Raw genomic sequence first — 21050 nt, forward strand, 5'->3', positions numbered from 1 at the left:
GGTCGAGGGCGGTGGCGGTGAGGTCGAGGGCGACGACAGTGTGGTCGAGAATGGTGGCGGGCGGCGGCGGTGAGGTTGAGGGCAGGCTCGGGCGGCGGCGATAAGGGGAGGCTCGGGCTCGGGCGGCGGCGACAGGAGTAGGGGAACAGGCCGGGGGGCGGGGGTGAAAGGAGGACTTATCGAAATTTTGAGCCGGGGGGTGGTTAAGTCGAACTAGCAGTAGCGCTCATAAAGAAAACGAGCTATAGCTAACTTATCTATAGCGCGTTTTAGTGAAAAATGCTACTGCTAATGGAAGCAGTTATTTCTTTTGTTTATCCCAATATCAGTAATGCTTTATCCTGAAAAATGCTCTATGTCCAAGCAATGTAAAAACATCAAAAATATACATTGGTCATCATTGATCTTTTTGTGTAGAATCTAAATAGTCAACATGAATCCCCACTGTACATGTATAGGTACAGGCGATGATTCATATTGCAGCCACAAATCATACACATATAGTTCAATGAAGAGCAAGTGCTCGAGATAGGTTGAGAAGTAACATATTTAAGGTGGTAAACACCTTGTTCTCTTAGCAGTATGGGACTAAACTTAATTAGTTGCGGTGATACTTAGCAGTAGCGAGTTTTGAGGAAAAACGCTGCTACTAAGTACTTTAGCAGTAGTGCGTCCCTTGGAAGGGCGCTACTACTATATCTAGCCTGGAGGCAACACCATGGCAATTATAGTAGTAGCGCTCGTTTCACCTAGAGCGCTACTGCTACTTAGATATTACTAGTGCTCTTTTCTGAAGCTCCCTACTGCTAATTAGCTGTAGCGTCTGTTTTTAAACCACGCTGCTGCTAAGATTCTGTGTATAAGGTTTTCCCTAGTAGTGATATTGAAAGTGGGAGCAATTAGCTAGAGTAGCTCCGTGCAGAGCATTGTAGACATAGAATATATTTGCAAAATACATACGACTCTGAATGTGACAGACCCGTTGACTAAACTTCTCTCACAAGCAAAACATGATCATACCGTAGTACTCTTTGGGTGTTAATCACATAGCGATGTGAACTAGATTATTGACTAGCTCACTCCTCCACCGAAGACGACGAGGAAGAGGAGGAGGAAGAAGAAGAAAGCCATTCCCCCCTGCCAGGGGGAGAAAGAAGAGGACAGCCTCCACACGTCTGGAGGCCGAAACGTCTAAGAAGGGGAAAGCTTCCCTTCTAGACGAATCCACCACGGCCACCGACAGCAGCTCGGAGTGGAATCCCAGGGTCAAGCCCCTGGCCAAATCGTGAGTGCTAAGAAACTCGGACACATTGATGTATCCAGATTTACCATTGCATAGTATTAACATGCCGTGTCACACGTTTTGCAGTCCGGCCAGGTCCAGCGTCGGGCGGTCCTCATCGGGGGACTCGCTGGATCCAGACACGATGGACAGCGGGACCACCCCTCCGGCCTTCTCTCCCAAGGGCATGGATGAAGGAAATATGCCCTAGAGGCAATCATAAAGTTATTATTTATTTCCTTATATCATGATAAATGTTTTATTCATGCTAGAATTGTATTAACCGGAAACATAATACATGTGTGAATACATAGACAAACATAGTGTCACTAGTATGCCTCTACTTGACTAGCTCGTTAATCAAAGATGGTTAAGTTTCCTAACCATAAACATGAGTTGTCATTTGATTAACGAGATCACATCATTAGGAGAATGATGTGATTGACTTGACCCATTCCGTTAGCTTAGCACTTGATCGTTTAGTATGTTGCTATTGCTTTCTTCATGACTTATACATGTTCCTATAACTATGAGATTATGCAACTCCCGTTTACCGGAGGAACACTTTGTGTGCTACCAAACGTCACAACATATCTGGGTGATTATAAAGGAGCTCTACAGATGTCTCCAAAGATACATGTTGGGTTGGCGTATTTCGAGATTAGGATTTGTCACTCCGATTGTCGGAGAGGTATCTCTGGGCCCTCTCGGTAATGCACATCACTATAAGCCTTGCAAGCAACGTAGCTAATGAGTTATTTACGGAATGATGCATTACGTAACGAGTAAAGAGAGTTGCCGGTAACGAGATTGAACTAGGTATGGAGATACCGACGATCAAATCTCGGGCAAGTAATATACCAATGACAAAGGGAACAACGTATGTTGTTATGCGGTTTGACCGATAAAGATCTTCATAGAATATGTGGGAGACAATATGAGCATCCAGGTTCCGCTATTGGTTATTGACCGGAGACGTGTCTCGGTCATGTCTACATTGTTCTCGAACCCGTAGGGTCCGCACGCTTAAGGTTTCGATGACAGTTATATTATGAGTTTATGAGTTTTTATGTACCAAAGGAGTTCGGAGTCCCGGATGAGATTGGGGACATGACGAGGAGTCTCGAAATGGTCGAGACATAAAGATCGATATATTGGACGACTATATTCGGACTTCGGAAAGGTTCCGAGGGATTCGGGTATTTTTCGGAGAACCGGAGAGTTACAGGAATTCGCCGGGGAGTATATGGGCCTTATTGGGCCATACGGGAATAGAGGAGAGAGGCCGAAAGGAAGGAGGCGTGCAGCCCCCCTCTGGTCCGAATTGGACAAGGGTGCAGCCCCCTTTTCCTTCCTCATCTCCCCCTCTTTCCTTCTCTCCTACTCCAACAAGGGAAGGAGGAGTCCTACTCCCGGTGGGAGTAGGACTCCCCCCTTGGCGCGCCCTCCTCGTAGGCCAGCCGCCTCCCCCTTGCTCCTTTATATACGGGGGCAGGGGAGCACCCCATAGAGACAATAATTGATCTCTTGATCTCTTAGCCGTGTGCGGTGCCCCCCTCCACCATAGTCCTTCTCGATAATATTGTTGCAGTGCTTAGGCAAAGCCCTGCGACGGTAGAACATCAAGAACATCTCCACGCCGTCGTGCTGACGGAACTCTCCCTCGACACTCGGCTGGATCGGAGTTCGAGGGACGTCATCGAGCTGAACGTGTGCTAGAACTCAGAGGTGCCATAGTTTCGGTGCTTGATCGGTCGGTCCGTGAAGATGTACGACTACATCAACTGCGTTGTTCTAAAGCTTCCGCTTTCGGTTTACGAGGGTACGTAGACAACACTCTCCCCTCTCATTGCTATGCATCACCATGATCTTGCGTGTTCGTAGGAATTTTTTTGAAATTACTACATTCCCCAATAGTGGACAACACCGAGGTGTCGTCCCACAGGAATCCAGGCCAGGGAGGGTTCATCGATGCGGCGCCGGAGGGTCAAACCTCATGAGCCGGACACATGGGGGAGTAGCCCCCATGGACACTGTCGGCAGGGTCATCCCGAATTTGGCCCCCAGCTGAACACCGTTCCGGAGACCAGTATGGCTCCGGAACCAGGCAAGCAACCTTCTTCAAAAGAAGAGGGTGCCCTGTCCTGCCGGCAACCTCTATCCACCCAGAGGCGCCAGATACTTTGTTGGAGGCGCTGTAAAGCGCTTCCATTGTTGAAGAGCACCGTATCCTTATGGGTACGGTGATTGAGAAGATTCAATCCGCAAAGAGCGGGCTGACCGAAGCCTGCACAAGCCTTCTAACGGGCTTTGAGGTAAGCCGTGAAGTCTAAACATAAAAGGAATATCACAGCATAAACAGTAGCCCCTGATGCACCATTCGGTGTTCAAAAAGAAAAGCCGGATAGAGGATCAATTAATTTTCGCATGAGACTAACCATGAGATATCTATGTGAACAAGCAGGCGTCGTTATTAGCTGCACCATCTCATACCGCGGAGGTCTCCGGACTAAAGCAGAGTCTGAAGCGGGCCGAGAAAGAGCTCAGTCATGTAAAGAAATAGCTAGAGGATAACCAAGGTATGGAAAAACCTTGTCCATATTGAAATACAGATAAGTAATTTATTTTGACTAAAAAATGTCATGATATGTATTTAGGAGCGGCGACCGAGGTCGAGGCTCTCAAGAAAGCGCTAGCCCAGGCCGAAAAGAAAACAGCCAAGGAGCAGGATGCTCGTGAAAAGCAAGAGGCCAGGGTTGTTTAGGTTCAACAAGAGCTCCAAGAGGCCATGAAGAGGTGTGAGACCTTGTAGCATAGTATGGCGGACAAAGAATTCGAACTCACCAAGGCTCGTCAATCCGCACACGATGCCCGGGTTGAAGCCCAAGGCACCCTCCAGGAAATCCAGGAGGCCAGAAAAGTCGCGGCGGGTAAGGCCTTTCTTATTTAGAGAAAGTATGTGAAGGAAAGATTCCTTTTACTGACCCGAATTCGGAGTTCTCCAGGGGTGTTTGCAGATCCGCCGTGCAGTGTGTCCGACGCTGCACAATTCTACCGAGCCGAAGAGAGGAGCTCTATGGAGAAGCTGTTCTGGTCGCAATATCTTGCGCCAGAACATCCTGCGCCCTTTATCGATCAGCTGAAGCAGCTGGTCGATCTGCATAAGGCGGCCGAGCTAGCCATGAAGGATTTGATAATCTGGCTATGGCCCTGATGTCTACTACACAACCTTCTTCTTGTAGACGTTGTTGGGACTGCAAGTGCACAGGTTTGTAGGACAGTAGCAAATTTCCCTCAAGTGGATGACCTAAGGTTTATCAATCCGTGGGAGGCGTAGGATGAAGATGGTCTCTCTCAAACAACCCTGCAACCAAATAACAAAGAGTCTCTTGTGTCCCCAACACACCCAATACAATGGTAAATTGTATAGGTGCACTAGTTCGGCGAAGAGATGGTGATACAAGTGCAATATGGATAGTAGGTAAAGGTATTTGTAATCTGAAATTATAAAAACAGCAAGGTAACTAATGATAAAAGTGAGCGTAAACGGTATTGCAATGGTAGGAAACAAGGCCTAAGGTTCTTACTTTCACTAGTGCAAGTTCTCTCAACAATAATAACATAGATAGATCATATAACAATCCCTCAACATGCAACAAAGAGTCACTCCAAAGCCACTAATAGCGGAGAACAAACGAAGAGATTATGGTTGGGTACAAAACCACCTCAAAGTTATCCTTTCTGTTCTATCTATTCAAGAGTTCGTAGTAAAATAACATCAAGCTATTCTTTTCACTCAATCTATCATAGAGTTCATACTAGAATAACACCTTAAGACACAAATCAACCAAAACACTAATGTAACCTAAATACTCCATTGTCACCTCAAGTATCCGTGGGCATGATTATACGATATGCATCACACAATCTCAGATTCATCTATTCAACCAACACAAAAGTACTTCAAAGAGTGCCCCAAAGTTTCTACCGGAGAGTCAAGACGAAAACATGTGCCAACCCCTATGCATAGGTTCATGGGCGGAACACGCAAGTTGGTCACCAAAACATACATCAAGTGGCACATGATATCCCATTGTCACCACAGATAAGCACGGCAAGACATACATCAGGTGTTCTCAAATCATTAAAGACTCAATCCGATAAGATAACTTCAAAGGGGAAACTCAATCCATTACAAAAGATTAGAGGGAGAGAAACATCATAAGATCCAACTATAATATCAAAGCTCACGATTCATCAAGATCGTGCCATAGAGGGAACATGAGAGAGAACACAAGAGAGAGGAGATCAAACACATAGCTACTGGTAAATACCCTCAGCCCTGAGGGTGAACTACTCCCTCCTCATCATGGATAGCGCCGAGATGATGAATGTCGGTGTCAAAATTGGCGGATCTCGGGTAGAGGGTCCCGAACTGTGCGACTAGGTGGATGGTAACAGGAGACAAGGGACACGATGTTTTACCCAGGTTCGGGCCCTCTTGATGGAGGTAAAACCCTATGTCCTACTTGATTAATATTGATAATGTGTGTTACAAGAGTAGATCTACCACGAGATCAAGGAGGCTAAACCCTAGAAGCTAGCCTATGGTATGATTGTTGTTCGTCCTACAGACTAAAGCCATCCGGTTTATATAGACACCGGAGAGGGCTAGGGTTACACATAGTCGGTTACAATGGTAGGAGATCTACATATACATATCGCCAAGATTGCCTTCCACGCTAAGGAAAGTCCCATCCAGACACGGGACGAAGTCTTCAATCTTCTATCTTCATAGTCTTGGAGTCCGGCCGATGATAATAGTTCGGCTATCCGGACACCCCCTAATCCAGGACTCCCTCAGTAGACCCCGAACTAGGCTTCAATGACGACGAGTCCGGTGCGTATGTTGTCTTCGGCGTTTGCAAGGCGGGTTCTCCTCCATGTTTCATGTGTTTGCCGGATAGTGTCCGGTTGCTTCATAAATGTTGCGCTCCTTGGCTTCTACGTCCAATAATGGCCTTCTTCCACGTGTCGTACGAATGCGAAAAGCCAGGGTATTCTTACATTTTACCCCCTAGCTGCACGAATAAGCTGCCTATAAGAGAGGTGAGGATCCAGATCCAAATCACACCATCCTCCTTCCGCAAGTACTCATCGAGGCGCATCTGACAAAAAATCCATTCCAACATGGACAGTCGACGCGGCTCCTCTTCTCGCGCTCCCAGTCCTCAGCCAGGAGATTGGAGGAGATGCTCAGTCCCGCATAGCGAGTTAGTGACGCTCCAAGTAGAGGGATACCTTCCCCCGGCCTTTATGGTTCCGGTTCAAGCCGGACTGGCCACCTACAAGGGTGGGAAGCAGGCGGAGAGCGTCCCCAATCCCTCCAAAGGAGAGCGGGTATGCTTCGTCCCCTACTTAATAAGGGGACTCTGATTTCCTATACATCCGTTTCTCCGGGGGCTCCTGGAGTTTTATGGACTCCAACTTCACCACCTCACGCCCGCCTCCATTTCGCACATCGCGGGCTTTGTAGCTCTTTGCGAGCTATTCTTGGGCATCGAGCCCCATTTTGCGCTGTGGAAGACGCTGTTTTGCCTCGTACCCCGTTCTTACGAGGGGTCGATATATCAAGTGGGCGGAGCCGAAATATGGCGCATCGTCGGGACCGGATATCTATCCGGAACCCTGAAGAAGGTGTCCGAAGACTGGCCTTCGGAGTGGTTCTATATGGAAGACGCCCTGCTGCCGGATCCAGTTCGGATCGGCCTCCCGGAGTTTAGCAACGCTCCTCTGAAGAAACGCCTGAGTTGGCGCCCACGGAGCCCTCAACGGGAAGATGACAGGAGCGTCCACTATCTGATGGGCCGGATACGGTTACTAGCCCATTCCGGATTAACCATGATTGGAGTCATGGCCACATGCATTATGCGAGGGGTGCAACCGCTCCAATATAGGGGCCACCCCATGTGGGATTTCAACGGGGAGAATGACGTCACCCGTCATGGCCGCACGGGGCCGGGGTCAGCCGCCGATCTGGTGAAGATCCTCTCTGGCTTGTACAAGGGGGAGGAGGAGGACTTCCTCTGCACGAATCCATTGAATAGATTCTCCATGAATAACCCTCGGAGCTGGGTAAGCGGACGCTTATATATCTGGTCCGTGCTTTCAAAGATAAATGTCTTACTTTATGATTTCGACGCAGGAACTGTGCCGGGATGTGGAGGGCATAGAAAGCCCAACTCCACAACCCGAGGATCCGGGAAGATCCCTTGATCCGGCCTCCGAAGAGGATCCGGGCATAAAGGTGGATTTGATTGACAGGGTGTTCCACCAGCTCAGCATAGACAATGCTTTAGTCGCCATTACGGCTGACTACCCCGGTTTATGTCCGGCTTCCCAGGTGAGTACGACCGAAGTCCTGACACCGTTACTTTTTAATGCTTATTCCTGACCACTGTGTACCAATGGTGCCTCGCAGGAGGTGCCTTTACAGCAGGAAGCCGAGCCCGCGGTGACTAACCAAACGAGGTCAGTGCGGCCTAGCAGGCGGAAGAGGAGTGCGGCACGAATCGAAACGTCGCCGCAAAGGTATGGTGCACCATTGTCTTTTAAGGGAAAGACTCCTGGGAGGTATATTGATGCTCATGATTTTTCCAGGAGAAAGAGCGCTCGCCGGACTGAGTCCGGAGAGGGTGCCAACCAAGCCTCCGCCAGCCAGGCTCCAACACCTGGTCCGAAGGGGGAGGCGAGCGCAAGGCGCGAGTCGGATGCTCCTCCAACTGAGGATGCCGATAGGTTGTCCGCCACCAGGTCTAAGGTGGAGAGCGCCATGAATCACAGGCACCGTCGGACAGTTCTTCGTGACGCGTGTTTCTCCCTAGAGGCGTTGAATGCCTTTAATGCGGGAGACGCGCACCTCCGTGCTGCTCAAGATGGTTTAACCAGAGCCACGGAGCAGTATGTAAAAGACATACGGGTGAGGAATTTTAATAGTTATATATGCCAGTAGCCCCCGAGACTTAAAATAGTTAAACTAACTGATTTAAGGATCATTTGTTATGCAGGATCTTACCAAGAAGAATACCCACCTGTCCCAAGAGCTTCAAGAATGCAAGGCCCAACTTGAGGCCGCACTAGCCGCTGCCGGGGGAGCCATGGAGACCCCCTCTGGTAATTCATATTTTGAAAAGAAGTAGTTTATGAAGTGCGGCGTGTGTGTATGGTCTGACAATAATATTGCAGAGGGTGCCGGACTAGATCCGGACAAGCAACAGCTGCTGCACCAGTTGAAGGCCGGCGAGAGGGTGCTGATGAGGGTGCAGCAGGAGAGGAACAAACTCCAAGATGCCAACACCCAGCTGGGCGAAGAACTAAAAGATGTTCGGGTCCAGCTGTCTAACCCTGTAAAGGAGAATCGGCGGCTTCGTCGCGACATTTATAGTAAGTGCTTGAGCAAACTCTTTTGAAAAGAAGAGTTCGGTGAGGAAGTCGATTGACAGAAATGTGTCTGTAGGTGTGCTCACGGGTCGTCCGGCGGAGGAGATGCCTGGTTCCACGGGAGACCCTCTTCCCGAGCTGCTGCAACTACACGAAGGTGTTCGGCAGGCGATGAGCGGCGTCGTCCAGGCCTTATGGCCTTCCGTCTCCCTACCTGATGGCCTTGGAGGGCTTGCTGAGAAGCTTCAGGGAGTACGGTGACGTCTCCGCCTGTGGAAGATATCGGCCTGCCGTCAAGGCGCCAGGGAGGCCTGGGCCATGGTGAAGACGCGGTACCCGAAGGCTGACCCAAACCACATGGCCAAGGTCGGACCTGTGGGGCCCGATGGGAAGGAGATCCCTGTGAGCTTGATGTACGGCCAAGTAGAGTTGGCCGCGAAATATTCCCAATAGGACTGTAAATTAGACAGCCTCTTAGATGGGATTGAAGAGGAGTACAATCAGTCAGCTTGACGATGTAATTTTAAAATGACATATAGAATGCCTTCTAGCCAGATTGTAGATCGTTTGTCTTTGCGGACCTTTTCGCTTCAACCTCGGGACCCAACAGTCCGGAGTGTGTCCGAATACCCTTACGGTTATAAAAGAACCGGGGCGTGCTTGGAGACAAGGCGTAGGGGCCATAATTGCTTTATTAGACAAGTGCCCAACTAGCTATGTTATATTACATGGTTAGTAAGAAACATCTTCTAGGGAGAATAGTTCCATTAAGGGTTCCTTTCCCTGGGAGGCATGCCCTAAAGTGCATGTCCGGACTGCGAAAATAGCAGAAAAAGCATCTGGGGGCAGATAAATAAGTAAGTAATAAATCATCTTTCAGGTCACCGACCGAATATTCCCTTAAGAACGCTAGCCTTCGGCTTCACCCAGTCTGAGGTACACATCCAGCTGACCCGGCAGTAACAATCGCAGAGGTGCTCCCTTTACCTCCTAGCCGAACAATCGGGAACGTAGGGGTAAGCACAGGAGCCAGGCAACCCGGCTTGGCCAAAACTTAAGTCATATCGATGCATATAATGGTGATCAAAAGGTACATGCGGAAGTATGACACATGTGTTGGGCATGAAGCCCATAGAAATAAGCTTCTGTTAAAGAAGCCCCCAGGTATACCGAGTGCGAGTAGCACATCGAGTGAGTGCGAACAAAGCGCAGATCAGCCCTCAAGGGGTTTGTACTGAAAAAGGGAGGAAAAAGGAGGGAAAACAAAGACAGTGAAAAAAATGAAAGGTGGACGGAGGAAGGAGACGAACCCTGAGTCCGGCGCTAGGCGTAAAATCTTCGGAGACGGGCTGCGTTCCATGGGTTTGGCTCGAGTCGGTTGTCGATGCGTTGCGTAGATAGTATGCACCGCCGGTAAGGACTTGGTCGATGATGAAGGGACCTTCCCATTTGGGCTTAAGTTTGTCCTTTTTCTTGTCCGGCAGGCGTAGAACTAGCTTGCCAACATTGTAAGTTTTGGCCCGTACTTCTCTGCTTTGATATCTTCGAGCCTGCTGTTGATAGAATGCGGAACGGGATTTTGCCACGTCGCGCTCCTCCTCGAAAGCGTCCAAACTGTCCTGCCGATCCAACTCGGCTTCCCTTTCCTCGTACATGCGCATGCGAGGTGAGTCATGAATTATATCGCAGGGCAAAACTGCCTCAGCGCCGTATACTATAAAAAATGATGTGAATCCGGTTGTGCGGTTTGGCGTGGTCCGCAGCCCCCAGAGTACGGAGTCGAGCTCCTCTACCCTGTGCGTGTTAGATTCCGTGAGGGACAGCACTAATCTGAGTTTGATGCCGCTCATGATTAGACCATTTGCTCGTTCCACTTGACCGTTAGTTTGAGGGTGGTAGACTGAAGCGTAGTCGAGGTTGATGCCCATGTTTTTGCACCAGAGTTTAACCTCGTCGGCCGTGAAATTCGTGCCGTTATCAGTGATGATGCTGTGTGGGACGCGAAAACGGTGTACTACCCCGGATATGAAGTCTATCACAGGTCCGGATTCTGCCGCTTTAACCGGCTTGGCCTCTATCCATTTGGTGAATTTTTCTACCATGACCAATAAGTATTTGTGCTTGTGGGTTACCCCTTTAAGGGGTCCAACCATGTCAAGCCCCCAGACCGCGAACGACCAAGTGATGGGTATAGTTTTGAGGGCAGTGGGTGGCATGTGGCTCTGATTAGCAAAGAGCTGGCAACCGACGCATCGTTGGACTAAGTCCTGAGCATCTGCCCGGGCGGTCGGCCAATAAAATCCTGTACGGAAGACCTTGCCTACAAGGGCCCGGGCGGCGGCGTGGTGCCCACCGAGTCCGGCGTGAATTTCAGCCAGGAGATTTCGCCCTTCCTCTTCGGAGATACACCTTTGAAGGACTCCTGTTGTGCTTTTCTTACAAAGTTATCCCTCATGGACCTTGTAGGCTTTAGATCGCCGAACTATGCAGCGGGCCTCATTTTGGTCTTCGGGAAGTTCCTGCCTGATTAAGTAGGCTAGGAATGGTTCCGTCCACGGGGCAATTACTGCCAGTATTTCGTGGGCTGAATCTGTTATTTCATTGGCTGAGCCACCGATTGTGTCAGAATGTTCTGTGTTAGGCGATGTAGTTGGTTCTGGATTGTTATTTCCGGACTCCTCTTCCCATAATACGGATGGCTTAAAGAGCCGCTCCAGGAAGATGTTTGGAGGGATGGTGTCGGTGTCAAAACCGGCGGATCTTGGGTAGGGGGTCCCGAATTGTGCGTCTAGGCGGATGGTAACAGGAGACAAGGGACACGATGTTTTACCCAGGTCCGGGCCCTCTTGATGGAGGTAAAAGCCTACGTCCTGCTTGATTAATATTGATAATGTGTGTTACAAGAGTAGATCTACCACGAGATCAAGGAGGCTAAACCCTAGAAGCTAGCCTATGGTATGATTGTTGTTCGTCCTACGGACTAAAGCCATCCGGTTTATATAGACACCGGAGAGGGCTAGGGTTACACAGAGTCGGTTATAATGGTAGGAGATCTACATATCCATATCGGCAAGCTTGCCTTCCACGCCAAGGAAAGTCCCATCCGGACACGGGACGAAGTCTTCAATCTTGTATCTTCATAGTCTTGGAGTCCGGCCGATGATGATAGTTCGGCTATCCGGACACCCCCTAGTCCAGGACTCCCTCAGTAGCCCCTGAACCAGGCTTCAATGACGACGAGTTCGACGCGCATATTGTCTTCGGCATTGCAAGGCGGGTTCCTCCTCCGAATAATTTATGGAAGATTGTGAACACCAGGATAGTGTCCGGCTCTCCAAAATAAATTCCATGCACCACCGTAGAGAGAATAATATTTACACAAGTTCAATCTGCTGACGTATTTGGTGGCGTGATGTTAGACCACTACCAAGCCTTTACTTGAATCGTTTTTATTGTACCACCTCAGCGTGTTTAGCGAAGCGGTTTCCTTGGCACATCTTGTCGAAGCAGAGATCGTGTTCCCCTTATTCCAGGATTCCCATCAATACGGACGTGGGTAACCCAACCGCGCCATTGATTGCGGCGCATGGGAGATAAGAGAGTTTTATCAGGCCGGTGGGGACACATGTTTTCGTCCGCCCATATAAGGGGATAAAGATCCAACCCTTTTACCTGCACCTTCTTCCTCCTTGGCTTATCCATCTCAGCGAACTCGAGCCCCAGCGCCCAAGTCCACACATCTCACCTCAACCTCCTACAACTATGTCCGGAGTGAGAGGCAAGTGGATGGCCTCCTCCGTCACGGAGGGGCACATCCAGAAGCTGCGCAGTGCCGGATATTTGTCCAGCAACATCGCGCATCGGCTCCCCGACGAGGGAGATCTCATCCCCACCCCCAGGCCCCATGAGAGGGTAGAATTTCTTCCCCATTTCCTCCGCGGACTGGGCTTCCCACTCCATCCCTTTGTCCGGGGGCTTATGTTCTACTACGGCCTGCATTTCCATGATCTGGCCCCGAATTTCATCCTCAACATCTCGGCGTTTATCGTCGTGTGTGAGGCCTTCCTCTGCATCCAGCTCCACTTCGGCTTGTGGCTCAAGACCTTCAGTGTCAAGCCGAAGGTTGTGAAGGGAAGCCAAGCGGAGTGCGGAGGCGCCATGGTGGGCAGGATGTCCAACGTTACTTGGCTTGAGGGCACTTTCGTGGAAACCATTAAGGGGTGGCAATCGGGGTGGTTCTACATCACCGAGCCGCGTGACCCTGAATGGGCAGCGGCCCCCGAAATCAGATCTGGCATCCCCACACGGCTCACCTCCTGGAAAGAGAGCGGCCGGACATGGGTGATTCGGAGGAGCTGACCGGACTCCAAGCCTGCATCCAAAAGCTAGTGGACAAGAAGCTCAAGCTTGTCAATGTAGTCTAGGTCATGCTCATCCGCCGGATTCTCCCGTGCCAACGACGGGGCTTCAACATGTGGGAGTTTGATCCGGCGCGACACCAAACTTTGAGCGGGCTCTTCGACACTACGTACGAAGATGTGTGGAAGGTGCTGTTCAAGGGCGCCGAGGCTCCCGCATCCTCTACCGAAGATCACGGATTCAGCTCGCAGCGTCCGGCTGGCGAGGTAAGTGATTTTGTCCTTTACGGGATGCTTGTTTTCCATAGTTTGAATCTATGCGGGATCTAAACTCCCTCTCCTTTGACAGGACTGGCTGGTGAAGGCCGAGCAGACTATCTGTCCGGCCCCATTGCCAGAGGACCCAGCAGACGCCCGCTTAACGGGGCTGCTGGCTCCGGCACCCCACGTGGTGCCGGAGAAGAAGGACAAGAAGAAGGCCACGGGGACTCGGAAGAGTTCCCGTTTTCAGGTGTTATCGGATGATGACTCCAAGGCCGACTCCTCTCACAAAGGCGAGGAGGAGAAGAAGAAAGCCTCTCCCCCAGCGGGGGGAGGGAAGAAAAGGAAGGCCTCCCCAACGAGAGAGGCCGAAGGGTCGAAGAAGGGAAAAACTCTTTCCCCGGACTGCTCCGCCAACGCCAGTGACGGCAACGAGGACTGGCCCCCAGGGCCAAGCCCCTGGCGAGATCGTAAGTATCTGGACTCCCGAATAACTTCATGGTTTTTCTTTTCGCCGCATAATGTCTTTCTAATGCCGCATACAACCCTGCAGTCCACCCAAGGATGATCTTCCCGCTTCGTCGAGCGGGTCCTTAGGTGCGTTGGATATGGATTCTATTCCGACCACCTCCACCCCCCGTGATGCGGACGATGCCGAGATGGGATCCCGGGAAGGGACCCACCAGGAGGAGGAGGCCCCGGAGGTGTCACAGAACAACCTCCCGGCCTTTGCACCGGACTCGGCCCTGGAACCCATAGCGGTTCTAGAGTCCGGCGGGCGGCCCCTTCGTAAGAAGGGCACGACCGTGATGCCGGCAGCCTCCGTCCAACCGGAGGCGCTGGATAGCTTGTTGGAGGCGCTCAATGGTGCCTCCATCAAAGAGGAACACCACACTGTTATGAGTGCGGTGATTCAGAAGGTTCAGCTCGCCAAGAGCGGGCTGACCGAAGCCTGCAGCAGCCTTCTAACAGGCTTTGAGGTAAGAATTTTGATATATGTAAAATAGTACCGCATAGACAGTAGCCCCTGATGCTCGGTTCGGTGTTCGGAAAGAAAATCCGGACTGAGGATCTAAAAAGATATATGCAGGAGTCATAAAAAATATGTCAATATGGGATTGCAGGCTGTGCTGCTGACCTTTGCCGCACTGACTGCGGAGGTCAATACTTTGAAGGAAAGCCTCGAGCGGTCCGAGAACGAGCTCGACCGTGCCAAGAAGCAGCTCGAGGACAAGGAAGGTGAGTAATACCTTATTAAAATTGTGCCTTACAGAAAAGGATTTGGTTGCAAGAAAAATGACAAGGATAACGTGGATATAGCAGGGGCCATAAACGAGGTGGCGACCCTGAAGGAGGCGGTGTCCGCGGCCAAACGTAATGCAGCCGCGGAACGCACCGAGCGAGAGAAGCAGGAGGCGCGGGTGGCGGAGGTACAGCAAGAGCTCCAGGCTCTCATGGAAAAACATGAGAGTTTGGAGCGTGACTAGAAGACTCGAGAGTCCGTGCTTGCGACGGCTCTTGAGAGTGCCAAAGCCGCTAAGGCCGAAGCCTATAAGGCCCTCCAGGAAGTCGAGGCGTTGAAGAAAATAGCGGCGGGTAAGGCGTTTTTCATGCAAAGTAAGCATGTGAGTGTGAATTACATATCACTTACCCGAATTCGGAGCTCTCCAGGAGCGTTCGCAGATCTGCCCCGAAACATGTCCGATGCTGCCACTTTCTACAGGGTCGAGGGGGAGCTCGACGGAGAAGGTCTTCTGGTCTCAGTATGCTGAGGCCGGACATCCGGTGCCCCTTAGCGATCAACAGAAGCAGCTGGTCGAGCTCCACAAGGTGGCCGAACAGGCCATGAAGGGCCTCATAGTTCGGCTGTGGCCTAAGGAGGCCATGCCTGGGAGCTACTTCGGCCTGGTGCGGCAGCTGGTGGATGCGTGCCCGTGGGTTGAAGTCATCAAGAACTCCGCCTGTATTCAAGGTGCCCGTCGGGCCCTTGCCCGCGCAAAGGTGCACTGGGGCAAGATGGATGCCCAGAAGCTTGTGATGGACGCGCCACCGCAGGGCAAGGAGCATCGCACGCCCGAGATGTATTATAAGAGTGTCCTGAAGGGTGCCCGCACTATTGCGGGTGAGTGCTCCAAAGATGTAATATTTGAGTAGACTCGCATTTTGTTATCATGTGCGCTGAAAACTTAGTTCATATGCGCTAAGCAACGCTTGTTAATTTAAAATATTACCTTCTGTGCGGCTGTTTACCAAATCTGAGAGATGGCAAGTCGTCGGCTTCAGCCCCCATGCCACGAGTGCTGGGGTGTTCGGGATAAACTTGAGCACTCTTGTTCCCATTTTTGGGCCATCTAGGGAGGCGCTCAACACAACGAACAAGGCAACCAGACTTATAATGCTTGAACACTCTCACTTAGCCATAGAATTCTATAATTTTAAATTTCGGCGAAGCCCCTAGTCTTCGGAAGGCCGAATTTGGGGTGCTATCCACGCCTGGGCCGGACAAGGCTGGCTCCTCGCTCTAAGCGGCATAAGTCTTTAGGGACTCGCAAAAAACCTCTCGAACAGCGACCGTCTCTCGCCTCATCATGACGGTCAGTTTTAGCTTTCTCCACTGAGGCGCTCGCCCAGCTCAACTGGGGCACAATCGCAGTGGTTCTCCCAGTGCTACCTTAGACGATATAACGGAACGTAAGGTACCAAAACATGGGAGCCGGGCAAACCCAACTATTGACCCAAGACATGATTCGGAGCCGATGCATATAATGCTATAAGTTCGGGGTGCCGCACTAGTGAAAGTGTTCGGACTTATCACACCATGATGCGGGAAACATAAGCCCCTGGTGTATTTAGCCGTACCAAAATGTACGGATGCAACATGTCATAAATGAACATATGTATAAGAAAGAAATGCAATTGGAAGCAAAAAGGTGCTGCATTACTTATTCAAGAAAAGACTGCTGTGAATGCAGAACGATACAAATGGTGCGATAAGCAAGGGATGGGACTATTAAACATGTCCCCCTCCAGGGGGTAGGCTGCGGAATGGTGTATAAAACATATTTAATGCTCGTAATGGAGACCAGCTGGATATTTTTTGTAGCCTTTCTCTTCCCTGGCTGTTGCATCATGAGTTCGGCAGGTCTGCTGTCGGACAGGGCCTCTCACGAACGGAGTCCTGTGGGTAAAAATAAAAAGAAAAAAAGAAAAAAAAGAACGACACACTTGAGAGCCCCTGGTGCGGTTGAGCCGCATTCTGGGCCTATCGTGGTCGTGCCCCTCTCCCCATGCCCATGGTATCTCCGAAGCATAATGGTGTACGCGAAGGACCTGTCTTGACGTTTTGCAGGGGCTGGGGTTGGGGCCGCACTGCTACGCGTGCTCGGAATGTGCCAAGTGGTCTTGTTGTAGGTTACTCCGGGCGCGTCAGCCGTGTCCGGTCGCTTAATGACCGGACTCGAGAATTGCCTTAAGAGGCTGCACTGTACTTCTGCCACGAGAGCCGCTGTATGTTCCTCCATTCGGAGAGAGCGTTCAGTATTTCCGTTGACCGTGATGACTCCTCGAGGGCCTGGCATCTTGAGCTTGAGGTATGCGTAGTGCGGCACCGCGTTGAACTTTGCAAACGCGGTACGTCTGAGCAGAGCATGATAGCCGCTGCGGAACGGTACTATGTCGAAGATTAACTCCTCGCTTCGGAAGTTATCCGGGGATCCAAAGACCACTTCCAGTGCAACTGAGCCTGTACAATTTGCTTCTACACCTGGTATGATGCCTTTAAAGGTTGTCTTGGTTAGTTTAATCCTTGAGGGGTCTATGCCCATTTTGCGCACTGTATCCTGATAAAGCAGGTTCAGGCTGCTGCCGCCGTCCATCAGGACTCTGGTGAGGTGAAATCCATCGACGATTGGGTCTAAAACCAATGCAGCGAATCCGCCGTGGCGGATGCTGGTGGGGTGGTCCCTTCGGTCAAAAGTGATCGGGCAGGAGGACCATGGATTGAACTTCGGGGCAACTGGCTCCATCGCGTATACATCCCTGAGTGCACGCTTCCGCTCCCTTTTGGGTATGTGTGTTGCGTATATCATGTTCACCGTCCGCACTTGTGGGGGGAAACCCTTCTGTCCTCTATTGTTCGGCGGTCGGGTCTCTTCCTCGTCATCGCTATGCAGCCCCTTGTCGTTGTTTTCGGCAATTAACTTGCCTGCCTGCTTGAATACCCAACAGTCCCTGTTGGTGTGGTTGGCTGGCTTTTCGGGGGTGCCGTGTATCTGGCACGAGCGGTCGAGTATTCGGTCCAAATTGGACGGACTCGGAGTAGTTCTTTTGAATGGCTTTTTCCGCTGACCGGGTTTAGAGCCTCTGAATCCGGCATTGACTGTCGTATCTTCACTATTATCGCCGTTAATGCGGCGTTTGTTTTTGTTGCGACGCGACCTGCCATTACGGTCCTTGATATCCGGACTGCCAGAATTTTTGCTGAGGTTGTTGTTGCGTGCTAGCCAGCTGTCCTCACCCGCGCAGAAGCGGGTCATGAGTGATGTGAGGGCTGCCATGGATTTTGGCTTTTCCTATCCCAGGTGCCGGGCAAGCCACTCGTCGCGGATGTTATGCTTGAAGGCCGCGAGGGCCTCCGCATCCGGACAGTCGACGATTTGGTTTTTCTTGGTTAAGAACCGTGTCCAGAATTGTCTGGCCGATTCGTCCGGCTGCTGAATTATGTGGCTTAGGTCATCAACGTCTGGTGGTCGCACATACGTGCCTTGGAAGTTATCGAGGAATGCGGCTTCTAGGTCTTCCCAACTCCCGATTGACTCTGCTGGCAAGCTATTAAGCCAATGCCGGGCTGGTCCTTTAAGTTTGAGTGGGAGATATTTGATGGCATGAAGATCGTCACCGCGGGCCATGTGGATGTGGAGGAGATAGTCTTCGATCCAAACCGCGGGGTCTGTTGTGCCATCGTAAGATTCAATATTCACGGGTTTAAACCCTTCGGGGATTTGATGATCCATTACTTCATATATGAAGCATAGTGGGTGTGCGGCGCCTCTGTACTAGGCGATATCACGACGGAGCTCAAAAGAGCTTTGTCTATTTTGTTCGGCCTGGCGGGACTTACTGTGTCCGGCGCGATGGTTGTCGTCGCTTATCATGGGGCGCCCACGCGATCCATAGATCGATCTTGATTGTCTTGCCTTATCCTCCAATATATCTCGCAAGTCCGGAGCGTTCCCCTGTGGCCTTGTGCTTTTCGAGCGATGCCGGGGTACGGTTCTGGTGAAGGGCCTAGAGGCCTCTCTATCGCGACCACGGGGTGGTCGGTCAGCCGTATTGTCTGCTGGTGATGCAGGTTCATACGCCTCCTCCTCTAATCGGGGGAGCAGCTTGCGTTTAGGGTAGCTTTTGGAGGGGCGTTCGAGCTCATGCTCTTCGGCCGTGAGGACTTCAGTCCATCTGTCGGCTAGCAGATCTTGATCAGCTCTAAGCTGTTGCTGCTTTTTCTTGAGGCTGTTTGCCGTGGCCATAAGCCTGCGTTTGAAACGCTCTTGTTCAACGGGATCCTCAGGCACGACGAATTCGTTGTCGTCGAGGCTTGCCTCGTCTCCGGAGGGAGGCATATAATCCTCTACCTCTTCTTCTGCCGCTCTCTCATGAGGGCTGGCGTCTCCGTCCTCCTGTGCTGAATCTTGCTGGAGTGGGTTGTCTTCGGCACTGTCTGGGGTGTTATTATCTCCGGTGCCGGAATCTTCATTCTTGCTGTGGCAGGATTTAGAGCGGCGCCGCTGACGCCGACGCTTGGGCTGTTTCTTGGAGGGGTCATCCTCCGCTGTTCCTTCGCCATTCCCATCCTTTGGGATATCCACCATGTATATGTCATATGATGAGGTGACTTTCCAATGCCCGGTAGGCGCTGGTTCTTGGTCGTGTCCGGCATCGTCTCTTCCATACCGTCGATGTCTTCGGAGTCGTAGTCTAGCATATCGGTTAGATCGTCCACAGTGGCTACTAAGTGGGTGGTGGGTGGGCTTTGAATTTCTTCGTTGTCTGCATCCCAACCGTCCTGACCGTAGTCCGGCCAGGGCTCTCTTGATAATGAGAGATACTTTAGCGAACTCAAGATGTGCCAAAAGGTGAGTGTTGAAAGATGTCCGCCGCGGTGAACTCCATGATCGGCGCCCAATCGGATTCGATCGGAGGGGGCGCGGGAGGTTCGGAGTCCGGCGAGGAGTCCGGCACCTCGGAGTCACGAGCTTCATGAGGGACAAGGTCAGTGTTTGGCTCAATCGCCGTAGAGGTTGCAGCCCCCGAGGCGGTGTCTAGCCACCCGTCCTCGATCTGCGTAGTCGGCTCCAAATTGAAGATTGGAGCGGACTCAAGTGCGGCCTCCAGGGTACTGTCCGGCTGCCGAGCTAAATCATGCCCGTCGTGACAGTGCGGCGCGCTGGGCTGTGGCTCGAATCCATCGAAGATCAAGTCCCCGCGGATGTCATCCGTGAAGTTCAAACTTCCAAATCTGACCTGACAGCCAGGGGCGTAGCTTTCGATCTGCTCCAGATGGCCAAGCGAATTGGCCCGCAGTGCAAAGCCGCCGAATACGAAGATCTGTCCGGGGAGGAAGGTCTCACCCTGGACTGCGTCGTTGATGATGATCGAAGAAGCCATCGAGCCTATCGGTGACGACACAGAGGAACTCTCAATGAAAGAACCAATGTCGGTGTCAAAACCGGCAGATCTCGGGTAGGGGGTCCCGAACTGTGCGCCTAGGTGGATGGTAACAGGAGACAAGGGACACGATGTTTTACCCAGGTTCGGGCCCTCTTGATGGAGGTAAAACCCTACGTCCTGCTTGATTAATGTTGATAATGTGTGTTACAAGAGTAGATCTACCACAAGATCAAGGAGGCTAAACCCTAGAAGCTAGCCTATGGTATGATTGTTGTTCGTCCTACGGACTAAAGCCATCCGGTTTATATAGACACTGGAGAGGGCTAGGGTTACACAGAGTCGGTTACAATGGTAGGAGATCTACATATCCGTATCGCCAAGCTTGCCTTCCATGCCAAGGAATGTCCCATCCGGACACGGGACGAAGTCTTCAATCTTGTATCTTCATAGTCTTGGAGTCCGGCCGATGATGATAGTTCGGCTATCCGGACACCCCCTAGTCCAGGACTCCCTCAGACAGCGTCGTGTTTTGTGCCGATGCGTGCCAACACGTCTGTTGCCTGGTTATTATCCCGGGCTACATGGTGGAATTCGAGTCCTTCGAACCGGGCTGACATTTTTAGGACGGCGTTACGGTAGGCTGCCATTTTCGTATCCTTGGCGTCAAAGTCTCCATTTACTTGGGATATTGCGAGGTTTGAATCCCCGCGCACCTCTAGGCGTTGAATACCCATGGAGATTGCCACCCGGAGGCCATGTAGAAGGGCCTCGTATTCGGCTGCATTGTTGGAGTCCGTGTACATTATTTGAAGCATGTATTGGACTGTGTCTCCGGTTGGGGACGTCAAGACGACGCCAGCCCCCAAGCCAGCCAACATTTTGGAGCCGTCGGAATGCATAATCCAATTGGAGTATGCGCCATACTCTTTATGGAGTTCGACTTCGGTCCATTCGGCTATGAAGTCAGTCAAAACTTGTGATTTTATAGCTCGCCGTGGTTTGTAGGTTATGTCAAATGGTAAGAGCTCAATGGCCCAGTTTGC

This window comes from Triticum aestivum, chromosome 7B, assembly GCF_018294505.1.
Source record: "Triticum aestivum cultivar Chinese Spring chromosome 7B, IWGSC CS RefSeq v2.1, whole genome shotgun sequence".
In the NCBI taxonomy this organism is placed as follows: Eukaryota; Viridiplantae; Streptophyta; class Magnoliopsida; order Poales; family Poaceae; genus Triticum; species Triticum aestivum.